Source organism: Neovison vison, chromosome 1, assembly GCF_020171115.1.
Source record: "Neovison vison isolate M4711 chromosome 1, ASM_NN_V1, whole genome shotgun sequence".
NCBI lineage: Eukaryota > Metazoa > Chordata > Mammalia > Carnivora > Mustelidae > Neogale > Neogale vison.
This window is the reverse complement of record NC_058091.1, coordinates 91456880-91470546: the sequence shown is the minus strand read 5'-3', so window position 1 is coordinate 91470546 and position 13667 is coordinate 91456880. Positions and strand designations below refer to the sequence as shown.

General features: G+C 35.9%; 1 protein-coding gene across 2 annotated transcripts in view; it reads left to right on the top strand.

Annotated features, from left to right (window-relative positions):
• Positions 1–13667, top strand: part of SUPT3H (SPT3 homolog, SAGA and STAGA complex component) — a 524138-nt gene that overhangs the window by 321102 nt on the left and 189369 nt on the right. The window lies entirely within an intron of this gene.

Sequence of the window (13667 nt, the reverse complement as noted above, 5' to 3'; positions counted from 1 at the left end):
AATTTAATAATGCTAGACCACATTAATAGAAGTTAAGAGTCTTGTAAACTTTTAGGCTTATTCTGCACTTGCTATTCTAGATGATAACCTAATACAAGTACATGTAATAGTTTGGGGCAGAGACAGTATAGCTGGGGGCCCTGCTAGGACACTGGGCATCTTGACTCTCCCTGGGCTTATTGGTAAGTTGGACAGTTATAGGACATAGAGTAGAAGGGGTGGCATATGTAATGGGGAGCAAACACTTTATTCTGAGATGATTATGATTAATAAGAAGACATTTATATTACTAGGATGTAGCTTAATCATTTTGATTAAAGGAACTGATAATTAAAAATGTTGGTTTAAGGTTTTTTTGTTATTGTTGTTCGTTTAAGTTTTTTAAATGTTAGGCCACGTATGCTAAATATAACCCTATTTTAACTATTACGGAAGTGCAGAAGCATTTTGATACTATAGAGTTTTTGACTTTGCTCACCCACATAAGTTAGGAAGAGTCTTTTTGTACCACAGAAAACATCCGAATCACTGCCCAAGTTATTTTTCCCTTCTTGCAGCATATTCTTTATATCAGACAGAATAACAGTAAGGACATCTCCATCTGGTAACCATTACCTGTAGCTTGTATGTGTCTTCTGGAAGTTAACTTTTAATGTTAAACAAAGGAAGCTGATCAAAACCAGCTGTAAAACCTTTGCATAGTTCATATTTTATACAGTCAGCATTAGGTTACCATTCACATAACTACATGTCTGAAGTTAAAAAAAAATAAGGTAAATATTTTCCTTTTATTAAAATTAATGTAATCCTGATTTTATAGTTAACACAACTTTAAATGTTTCCCTGTTTGGCAGGAAAATTTAATGCAATTGGCATCACTATATATGTATTTTACACACCTTGGAGAAATAATGGCTCATTTATTGACTGTATGTGCCACAATTAATATATTTTGGATGCAGTCAAAATAAAAACAGTAGGTTGAAATATAATTTTCTAATTTAAAGTTACGGGGTTAGTAAATGTAGAAACTTGCCAGCTAACCATGTAACAGACCATTAACTATGTTATATGAACTAATTCTATAGATATTGAAAATTACTCTAGTAATACTCTCTTTGACACATGGCATTTGTTATAATCCTTGGTACATGCAAACATAGTAATTTTAGATCATTATTATTTATGATAAAAAATGACTCAGTTTTAAATCAGAAAGACTTTTTTTTTTCTTTCCTTAATTGAATTTAGAAGAAGTATGGAATTTGGAAGAATCAGAACATTCTGGGCAGTGTTTTGCATACTGTTGGTACATTGTGTATGTGAAATCATGATAGTTTCTTCTGTCTGGAACTTGCAGTTGTTATATAAATAACAATTTTGAAGTCACAAAGAAACATGTGAATTCATAAGAGCACATACTTTTGAACGATCTGTAACAACAATATTGAGGATTTGCTATCATGAGATGGAATTTCATAATGAGAAATTGCACCAGATAATGTAATGACTCAGGCATAACAATCTGGAAGACAGTCAGCATTTCTCTCCCAAAGAAATGTTTTGAAATTCGGTGGTTGTTTTGCAAGTGATTAACACTGTTGGTTGGAAATGTTCTAGACTAGAGAAGCCAGAGTGTTGCTCACAAATACCATGTAGGCGAAATAGCCAAGGACAGTTCTGACCCTCCAAGTATAGCAAAACATCAATGTAACCGTGTCTGGTATTAGTGCCCACTGTTATACAGGTGCTTTTCTTAGGCTTAACTACAAGCTTTAGGAAGGTATTCAAAAATATACAAGCACATGCAAGGAATGTTGATAACAAATGTTAATAATTTTTCAAATACCATAATTATAGTTTTTATTTCTGCAAACAGTGGCATAATCTGTTTTTTAAAAAAAAAAGTGATACTTTATTTGCCAAAAAGGCACTGAATTATATTGTTGTCTGGGAATTGACAAGTTATCATTCCTTGGGAGGGAAATTAAAGTGTGTGTTTTATTTTAATTGTAATATTTGTACTGGAACATATAAGTCCATTTAAGCTATGTTAATTTTTAACAGAAAAACAAATGACTTAGAGTGCCAGCACATGCTAAGTATATGTATGTTTATTAAATTACTCATTGTACAAAGAGAGCTTAATTCGATAAGTTTAATACTTCTTCTACACCCAATATGTATATGTAAATATACATAGTTACGTATACAAAGGTAGCATAAGAAGTGCACAGATTTCAGTTGCTCAGTTCAGGGAGCTTTGACAATTCTGCACTCCCAGGTGACCACCACCCCAAAGAATGTTATTTCCATTCCTTTAGAAAATTCCAGTCACAACCTCCCCCACGGCCCCCAAGTGATTTCTCTCACCATAGATTAGCTTGTTTGTTCTTGGATTTCATATAGATGGAATCATATAGAGTGTACTCTTTTGTGTCCAGTTTCCTTGGGTTTGTTAATCTTTTTATTTTGTGCACTTCTAAACATGTGTGGTACTATCTCCCTGGAATTTTTATTTCTATTTAATTAAAAATGAATAATAATCAGCACCTCTTTTTTTTAAGATTTTATTTATTTTATTTGACAGACAGAGATTACAAGTAGGCAGAGAGGTAGGCAGAGAGATAGAGAGAGGAAGAAGTAGGCTCGCCACTAAGCAGAGAGCCCGATATGGGGCTCGATCCCAGGACCCTGGGATCATGACCTGAGCTGAAGGCAGAGGCTTTAACCCACTGAGCCACCCAGGTGCCCCTAATCAGCACCTCTTAATGTGTTTATTATACAGTTATATATCTCACTTTGTAATGTACCTTTTCAATGTTTTGCCTGTTTTTACTGGGTTATTTGTCCAGTAAATCTTTGTGTACACCAAGATCATAAAGATTCTCTTATAGGTTTCCTTCTGGTATTTCTATGGTTATGGATTTTGTCCTCAAGTCTGTGATCCACATTGAATTAATTTGTATGTATGAATTGAGATAAATATTGGAGCTTATTTTCTCCGTTCAGTTGTTATAACATTTGTTACTAATGTTTCAGCCTTGTTTTGGGGTCTGGGTAAAGGACCTTGTGACTTTAGATAACTTGGACAGTTCATCTACTTTTCTCTTCTCTTAGCTCCTTTGGACTTATTGCAGTTTGTCCCCTAGAGAATTCACTAAACTCTATCTACCGTAGCTTTTCAACAAATTGGTATCATCATGCATTCTGGTTTTCTGTTCTCTTCCATAGGTATGCTCACAGATAAATTACTTCTGTTTGTCAAAGTGGAGTAACCCCTGTGAATTTGTATCCAACCTCTATCTTACACCCCTCCTCAGTATCTTACCTCATCTATTTTTCCTAGTCTTCCCAAAGCTAAAAGTAAAGACGTGAGCCCCAGTATTTCATAAAACAAGCCATAAGATGTTAAGTATTTTTTTTTTGTTAAGTATTTTTTTTAAGATTTTCTATTTATTTGACAGAGAGAGATCACAAGTAGGCAGAGAGGCAGGCAGAGAGAGAAGGGGGAAGCAGACTCCCCGCTGAGCAGAGAGCCCCATGTGGGGCTAGATCCCAGGACCCTGGGATCATGACCTGAGCTGAAGGTAGAGGCTTTAACCCACTGAGCCACCCAGGTGCCCCAAGATGTTAAGTATTTTTTAAAAAGCTGTTTAGCTGAGCATTCAGAATGTGATGCCCCTACAATGTTATAGGTGTGGTAGTGCAATGTAGTGCAATGTAAAGTCCAGTGCCTCTCCCATGTAAGATTTCTTAGGGTTCTTTGTTCATCTTAGGACCACATTTTAATGACCTGATCAGTGAAGTCATGAAAACATTAATTTGTAGTTTTTCAGATTAAATAATCTATTTTATTGAGTAGATACACTTATAAACTTATAAACTGGAAGTCCCATTTACTAATTTGTTTTTTGGATTATAAGTTGACTTTTATTTTCATTATCATTTTTAATATTTTCCAAGGTTCCCATGGTAGACATGTATGCATTGCTTTTATAACCAGGAAAGAAAAGAGGAGCCACTAATGATGCCCCAAAGTAGAATACGCTTTCTAAACTCTTGGCAAAGCCTAATTAATTAACATGACAAATTTAGATATCAGGGTGTTTTGGTTAAGGAATTTTCAAGCTCGTATAAATAGAAGATGGGAAAATTGAGTTTCTAGAATGTTTTCAGGTTGGTGTCTTTAGTTAAATTGTTTGGGTTATATAGATCGGTATATTTAATACTGCTTGTAGACTAACCACACATCTTCTGTATAATTAATGAAGACTGTCTGCTAAAATATCAGCCAAAATGTTGTGTATGAGTATAGGTACAAGACAAAAAACAGACTATATGTGGAAAAGTAGTACCTTTTAAGTTTGTGTTTTGGGTAAATAGTAGAGAGCATCAAGAAATTTTAGAAGTGACGGGGAAACAAATGATACCATTGTTTTATGGAATCTAACATGATTTTTTAGAACTTTTTAACTTTCTGATATTTGAGTGTGTGGTGACATAGCTGTCATTCCCTGAGTTCTTCTGGTAATATAGAGAGAGGGTCAGTATCCCCAGAGTTTGAAAATGCTTGTCCATGTCTCAGATTAAAACCCAGGAGCTGAATACTGATTTTCTGAAAATAAATAAATTAATTGAAAAAAAAACCAACAATAGAAAAATTTTAAAAAAATTTTGGAACACTGAAACAATAAAATAAAATTTTTAAAAAAATTTAAAAAGTAAAAACAAAACCAAAAACAAACCCAGGAGCTGATTGTGGAGCAGCAGTACCAACACGGGGAAACAGGAATAATACTGATGACTTCAAGTCAAGAAATTCAGAAGAGTCAAAATTCCAATTCAGTTGTTCTCAAACTGTTTGAAGTAAAGGTCCAGTTTTGGGTTTTTGCTTTGTTAGAACTCCACCACTTTTATGTAATACAATTTAAAACATCATAGTATTATCAAAATGTCATAAAAATTTCTAAACACTCTATTATCTTTTCTTATCTTTTTGACTGACAACAGTTTGTGGTCTGGCACACATTTTGAGCACCGCTGATAAGAAAGCATTTTATCAGTTTAATTGGCAGGTATTGTAGGTTTTTTTAGTGCTAAAATAATGGTATTGATGGTATTGGAGGTTTGATGAAGTACTTGTTGTATATTGCTTAATTTCTCTAAAAGCAGAGTTTCTGGAGTCAGATGGCCAGTTAACTTTGGGTGCAAGTCTCATATCCTTTGCAATCCTCAGTCTCCTCCTTTTAAAATGGAGATAATATTAGTCTCTACCTCATAGCATTGTTCTGATGACTGCAAAAATGCACAGAAGTTGCTTGTCATGACATAATAATAGGAGTGTCATATATGTTAAAGCATATTGTCATTCTCGCCCAGACTCCTTATCCGAGATACTCAATGACAAGCCACTGTAGAGAGGTGATTAGCATGGCAGATCTGGTTGGGGAAGGATTACCTCTCCTTCAGAGCTGGCTGTTAAGGACCAATAAATTCAGATTTAATTAAGGGAATACCTGTGTGTTTCTTTTGGTAAGTCTGGGTATCAGGTATCTCTCAGGTTGAAGGAGGGATTCTCCATGGGTCAAAGTTGGTCTTTAGTAAGCAGTTGATAAAAAGTCAAGATCTACCTTCCCAGGGAAAGGGATCCGATAAAAGCTAAGTTGGAACATGAGGACTCAAGTTCGAAGAGACTGATGCTTGACAGGACTCTAGACCCTGAAGAAAACTGGAGCGCAAGCTCATAACTGGGAGAGATGCCCAATCAGAAGGTATGGCATACGTGTTGGAGTTCTGGGAAACCTCTGTCTTGGTTGACACATAAACATTTAAGAACTTCCTGTGCACCTTGGACATCAGACTAAAACTGCGGACTCTTCTTTTGCCCTTTCTGGCTGCTGACTCATTCTTATTGGCTGCACGCCTAGGAAGGACTGAGTTTGCCCCTTAATCATCTTTCATGGATAAAGGCGGCAAAGTAAAGACTGGAAAATAATGAAGAGTGATTTGATTGGGTTGATTCCTCACCTGTGACTTTTGCAGCTTTCTAAAAATGTTTCTGAGAAATGATTTTAAAATATAGATTTGATCTTCTTTATGTTTTCCTAGGAAATCCTTGATTCACCATCTTAAGGGATGAATAAAACTTTGGGTTTCCCAGATGTCTCTTAACCATGGCCTCATTGTTCCTATCTCTCAACAAACTTGAAACTCCTGCCAAACAGGAACTTGCCTGAAATTAAGATACATATATTTCTACTACTGTATCCATTTTTTCTCATGTTATGTTTTGCTAAAGGGGAAACAGAGACAAAATACTGAGAAACTTCTTTTTTGGTGTAGGGCTTATTATTCTTTATCATATTTATTTTCATTTAAGGAGAATGAAATGTTGATTATGATGGGACTAAATGGCAGAAGACTTACAAGGAATAGGAAATTTGGTTTGTGTCTTAGATGTTTGTTGCTTATATATCTGCTTTATTTCCTGTGATTTCATTGGTGGTTTAAAACCCAGTGATATGGGCTACTTACTTTATACTCGTAGTGAGAGTTGCTTCCAGTTCAGCACTCCAGTTTGTTAAAGAAATTCCTTCCACTATCAGATGAAAGAATTTCATTTTCCCAGCTGTTGTCCATGGTTACAACCCCTTCAGCAGAAACTTGTATCTCTGACCACTGAATAAGAATAGATTGAATTCTATAGTTTATAGACTGGCTTTGGGGTGATCTGAAAAAATTGGAAATCTACTTTTTTATCTGAAAGCTCTGTAACTTCTCATGAATTTCAGTGTGTTTTAACTCCAGTCTGATTAGAGAATGTTCTTTGGATAACATGGGTTTATTGGGTAGCAGTGGCCTTTTCCCCTTACATTTCCAGATTATATGAAAGTAATAATGATATGCTATTGGATTCACAGCCAGTTAAAATGTCCAGATTTTCTTCTCTGCACTGGGAAGCTTTTTTTGTTAGAAATCCTTTTTGGGAACTACCAATAAATCACGATGTATTGACACATGGCATTAATCTAATGGGTTTGCCACATACGGCCACTTTGCTGCTGAAGTGAGCAGAGTCATTGTCCTCTCCCAGCAGTTACAAATGCTCCCTCCAATAGCTTCTGGTCGTTTCCTCTCTAGGTTTAGTTATACCAGTGGAATGGAGTTAATGTGTTTTCTTTCATGTCAGAGTAGAAGGTAGCTCAAAATTGCCATTCAATATTTTTCAAAATATAAAACTAATTCAGTGACATTTAAAAAAAAAACTAAGGGTTCTCTGCAAAGTATAATTTTGTTAAACATGGGTTTTTTTGGTGGTTTCCTCCTACTCTTCTCATATATCTGAGATACTTTCAGTCATGTGCTGAGCAGTTAATCTTTAAAACTCTTAATTGGAACTTTCTAGGAAATAATGGAGGCATCTACCAATACCCTGTTTCCTTCCATTAGTTTACATATACTTCTATGAATCATACTTATATTTTTTTCTCTCCAGAACTTTCTAAACCAAGCCAAATGTGCTGTGCCAATTTATAGGGGCCTATAAATCTGAGTAGTATTAGGACCACATATCCATCCTTTTTTCTCACTCTCTTTCTATAACTATAAAATTAATCCATGTGGTGGTATCTGGATTTCAGTACTAGTTCCTCCTGTCTCCTCCCTTTCTAGCACATGCTAATAATACCTAAAGTCAACTTTTATCATGTCATTCCTCCCTCAGCCCCAACTCAGAATCCTAGAATGCTGTTTAACACCTCTCTGCTTGGGATCTTCTAGTACCTTTTCCTTGAACTGTCACTGTTCCATTCCTATTTGCTACCTTGTTTTACTGCCTTTATAATTTTTTGGTGGCCATATTTGGTGATCCATATTTTTCTTTATCCCCCATCTTCTTATTCAGTGTTTTATATTTACATATTCTACCTTTACTGACCCTCTGCTATGCTCCAGGTACTATAAAATGCGTGGAGGAATCACAGATGGAAGTAATAAGATATGCTCCTGAGAAGCTAGAGCTGCTTTGAAGCTCTATTTAATAATTTCTGGCTATAATGTTGCCTTGTATCTCTTATTATACTGTTGAGGAATTGGTCTAAGTATTATAATCTTACCGTATTTACCATTATGCTCTGATTTATGCTCTTAAAAATAGAATTTATTGGGGCACCTGGGTGACTCAGTCAGTTAAGCATCTACCTCTTAGTTTTAGCTCTGATTGTGATTTCTGGGTCATGAGATCAAGTCCTGTGTCAGGGCTACTTGAGATCCTCTGCCTCTCTCTTTTTCTCTCTCCCTCTGCCCTTCCCCCCACTCGCAAGTGTTTTCTCTCTCTCTCACTGTCTCTCTCAAATAAATACATAAATAAAATCTTTGAAGAAATAGAATTTATTACAGTGCAGAATCCATAGTTCTATTTTAGTGTTGTACAATGTTGTGTGTGTTATTTTACTTTGTATTTTGAGAGTTATTTTGCAAGTATATTCTTCAAGTTTTCACCAAAGTGCTACAACCACTTTGAGTTTATCAGGAGTTGCATTGAATGATTAGCTTAAAAGAGGCATTTGTATCATTTACCCTCTCAGATTCCAATATAAATGGTAGGTAAGATGCATATTCATATAGAAAATTGCTTAGTTTGTATTTACAAGTCAATTGATTCTGGGTACTGTCCAAACTGTTTAAGATAATTTGGATATGGTGTAATATGTTAATTTTAACAGTGTATGGATGTCCATACAGCAAGTTATTACCCAGTTGAATCCCCTTTAATTTGAACTTGAGTCTTTGACGGAAAGATACCTTTTGGATAAAAAATTGCTATACTACAATTGATTTTGGAACCTAACTCTGAATTTAGCAACTCAGAACATTGGTGCCCTTTTCAAAGATATCATGACTAAAATTCTTTTAGGCATGAATACCATTTAAAATATTAACGTACTGTTGATTTATATACTCATATAGAATGGATTTTTTAAATTGCTGTACACATAACATTGCAGAAGCTCAAAAGAATAAAAATTATGGATCTACATTGTTATAAATTCTGGTTTTAAAAGTAGAAACACTCATTCATTTCTGAATAAGGTATGTTCAGATGCAATATACTGAATAATTAATTCTGTATTGTGTAAAGAGCACTAGCCAAATAAATGCTGAAGGGGAAGCAAAGCAAGATGAACAAAACACAGATCCTGCCCTCCTGGTGCTTCCTGTCTCATACCTGTGACATATCATTAATATAAGTGCCATTAAAATAATAAGGTGCTTAGATATTCAACTAAGGGAGAAATCAGATCTACTTAATAGATCAGAAAAGGCTTTAGAAAGCACTTGGACTTTTTGGGGCACCTGGGTGGCTCAGTGGGTTAATCCTCTGCCTTCGGCTCAGGTCTTGATGTCAGAGCCCTGAGATCGAGCCCCACATTGGGCTCTCTGCATAGCAGGGAGTCTGCTTCCCCCTCTCTCTCTGCCTGCCTCTCTGCCTACTTGTGCTCTCTCTCTCTATTACATGAAGAAATAAAAAATCTTAAAAAAAAAAAAAAAAGAAAGCACTTGGACTTTTGGAATGAGTCTCCAAGGATAAATAGGATTTCAGGTGGGAAGATGGATAAGCACAGAGGACAGTCATTCAAGGCCAAGGAGAATAGATAATTGAATGTGTGCATATGGGTAACTTTATAAACTAGTGAATAGTGAATAATGAGTTTGGGTAGAGCTAAGAATGTTGAGGAAATGAAACTGGAAAGGGAGCTGAAGTCATACTATAAAGCAGTATTTCTCAATGATAGTTATGCCTTCCTTTTAGTGGGAAAAGGGAAAAAATAAAGGTATATGTATGTGCGAGATTTCAAAAGCCCCACAGGTACTTCTAATATAACCTTTCTAAAATGGAAAATCACACTGTAGAGTACAATACTTCATTCCAGACACTGCACTAAGTACTTTGCACCCATTATTCTAACCCTTACAAGTTTGTGCATAGCATATTCCCTAGAATGCAGAAGAATTTCAGTAACTATTTATTGAATGAATAAAGGAGTTTAAAAAGTGAGTGTGGATGGGGCACCTGAGTGGCGCGGTTAGTTAAGTGTCCAACTCTTGACTGGGCTCCGGTCCTGATCATAGAGTCCTGAGTTCGAACCCTGTATCCAGCTCTGCGCTCAGCATGGGGTCATCTTGAGATTCTCTCTCTCTCCCTCTCCACCTCCTGCTGTTCTTTCTGTGTCTCTCTCTCATGCTAATTTTAATTTAGATAACTAACTTAGATTACTTTCTAACTGGCATTATTTCACATAGTAACTAAAGTTAAGGACATGTCAGGCTTTTCAGGGTATATTCAAGTGAAATATTTTTAGGAAGGAGCTAATGATACGTAACTTCTATGTAGAACTGCCTATCAGTTTATTTAAACAAATTTTCCTAGATTTTTCATTTTCTTTCTTTCTTTTTTTTATTTGATTCTATTGATTAGCTAAATTCACATTCCCTTTTCCACCGTGGCTTTCCTAGTAGTTTGGGAGTTGTTCACAAATCAGGCCTTTAAAAGTGTTAACTCTTTCTCTGTTCACAGATTTAATAATTGAACTTTGTATTCTAAGCCTTGCTACCTCTTTGATATCAGTTATCTGAATATTCTTTTTTATCTCCAAATATGAAATGCATGATTATTGAAAAAACAAATGAGTTATACTGAGAAGCAAAATAAATACTGCCATGCCTCCCTCCCATCTCATCCCTCTCTCCCTTTAGCCACACCCATCTCTTCCTTCCCTCAGTCCCCACTCCCTCAGATAGAAGTTTAAAGCTTAAAGTTTTGGCATTTATTTTATTATCTCCCACTTTGGAAGGTTAGTTTTGTGGTATCACAAGACCTTTTATGATTCATTTTTTTTTTAAGAAAAAATTCTGATTTTTCTAAATGAACATTTCTAAAAATTTAGCTGCATTTAATTTACTATAGTTTTAAATATGTGTAGGGAGTACTTGAAAGACTACTATAAACATTGTCTTCAACTTATGCAATATGGTGCAAATACCTGGTCGTTAGGAGGAAATAGTCAAAGGTTGGGTCTGTAGTAAGAAGGATTTTACATGGAAAAAGCTTCTCAAAGGAAATGAACTAAACTTTGTTGTTTCTTCTCCTTATTTTCAATGCTAAGAAGCACTTTCAGGCATTCCCATTTAATAATTTAAATAAAATAGCCTTTTGAGGGCTAATTTTAGTGCTTCCCTAAGACGTCTCTTTTAAATCATTAAAGAGTACTTCTTTGGGTTCTAGAAAGAAGAGAGTTCTTATTTTGGAGCTTTGTAGAATACTTACAAGTGCCTCATTCAGTTCTGTGTTTATAATAGTTTATCTAAAGCTGTTTATCTTTGCCTACTAAGTCCAGCATCTGAGCCCTCTCAAGGACACTTTCTATTGACTGTTCTTTTTTTCTTCTTTTTTACTGTGTGTGGCCATACTTTCTTCTTAATTGTCAGCCAGAGACGGGTCATTTCTCTTTAAAAGCTATGAGTCAGTATGACTTCCATCTTTGCTGAGAGAGGTGTGTGTAGTAATACACATTCAAAGGGTGGATGGTTTACAAGTAGCTCCGGACACAGAGGGCTTCATTGTGTGCAGTGGATAAGGAGATAACTGGAATCCTTCCTGGGCGTACTAAGTGTGCCTGGATAAACCTTCCAGATATCCAGAAATGTGTACATGCTTTTCAAAACCCCTTATGGCTGTCTTGTTCTTCTTGTTCTTCAGGACTCCCATTTTAAATTTTTCGGTGAATTTTGCTTGCCACATTTGCTGCATTAGACAGCTCTGATGGTGGTATTCCTGATTACTGGCCACCGATTACTACTGTTTTTACTGTGCCCTAGGAGCCAAGCTTTTTCACAGAGCTCCTAGTCAGTCATGTGATGCTTAAGAGACTGCTTCACCTGCCTTGGAAGTGGTGGGAGTGTGGAGAAGGAACGATGTTGACCCTCACATTAGTGCACCACACACCCCAATGTGCTTACTACAGTTCAGTCATCTTTCTTGGAGAAATGCTTTTCAGCTTGTTATATATGTTTGGCTATTTTCCAGAGTTCAGAACTGTTTGTTCGCAACGATATGGCCAGTTTTTCTTCTTCTTCTTTTTTTTTTCTTTGTTTTTTTTTGTTGTTGTTGTTTTAGGAACCGTGTGTGTCAGGATTCTCCCATCATTCCTCAGATCCTATGGGTTATTTCTGATACTAGGAAATACTGATGTCCCTTAACATGACCTTGAAAAAGAGTATTACTAGCCCCCTAGTTTCACTTTGTATTATAAAGGCTTAATGAGGAAAACATCTTTAGTAAAATAAATAGCAAGGAAGTTAGTTTGCAATACAAATTCTTATGAAAAATTGCAGTCAGAGATAGGTGTGAGAGAATGGCAGATTATTCTTCATGGATTTTTTTTTTAAAGTGAAGCTCTCATCAAGAATATCATTATAATCTATAGGGACACTTGGGTAGCTCCATTGGTTATGCATCTATCTTCAGCTCAGGTCATGATCCTAGAGCCCTTGCACAGTGGGGAACCTGCTTCTCTCTCTTTCTGCTGCTCTCCGCTGCTTGTGTACATGCACACACTCACTCTCTCACTCTTTTTCTGTCTCTGACAAATAAAATTTCAAAAAAAAAAAGAGAGAGAGAAATAGCTAGTAGAATTGATTGTTGCATGCTGATTGCAGAAGTTTGCTCAGATGTATTTCCCAGCACTTTCTCAAGAAATGTATGAAGGGATAACAAACTACATCAGAAACTACCCTATAATCTGTATATATAATGCGTTTTCTCTCAATGAAATATATGATCTCTGAAATACTTCTACTCAGTTAGTAAAACTAAAACCCCATAAAGTCATCCTTGACTTCTTAATTTCTCCGTCTCTCTCTCTCTCTTTTCTTTCCCTTCTCTCCCCGCCCCCCACTCTATCTGCCCCTACCTTGCTCACTCAACCAAATACACACATAGATCTTTTTCTTGCCTTCTGCTCTGCTTAGGCTTTCTTCTTCCTGGAATGCTTTTTTCCTCTTTCATACTCTTTCCCCAAACCCTGCTTTCCTGGTCTGAGTTCCCCGTTAAAATACAACCTTCATACAGTGAAGGACTTCATTTTAGTTATCTTTGCATTCCCAGCCTCTAGTGTAGTGCCCAGTGCACTAGAGATCCTCTTGGGAATTTGAAGTAAGGTATAGCGTATGAGATTCTTTTCTCCTGACAGCAGAACCAAGGTAATGTCTGTTAGTAATAATGGAGCATTTTATAAGAGCTGTATTTATGTGTATGTTTTGTTTTGCTATTGGCTTTAAATTTGGTTAAATAAGAGCATCTGCACATCAAAAATGTTTAATTATACTGACAGTTATCATCTACAGAGAAATGCAGTCTATACAAAATTCTGCCATTTGTATAATTGGACTTTTTGCAAAGCTGTTGAATGGCATTCATGCCATAATCTGGAAATTACATTCAGCACATTCCTAGAGAAACTTTCCAGTGAAACTTGATACGATTGTGTATCTGTTCAACCATCTTTCTTTCTTTTTTTTTTTAATATTTTATTTATTTATTTGACACAGAGAGAGATCACAAGTAGGCAGAGAGGCAGGCAGAGAGAGAGGGGAAAGCAGGCTCC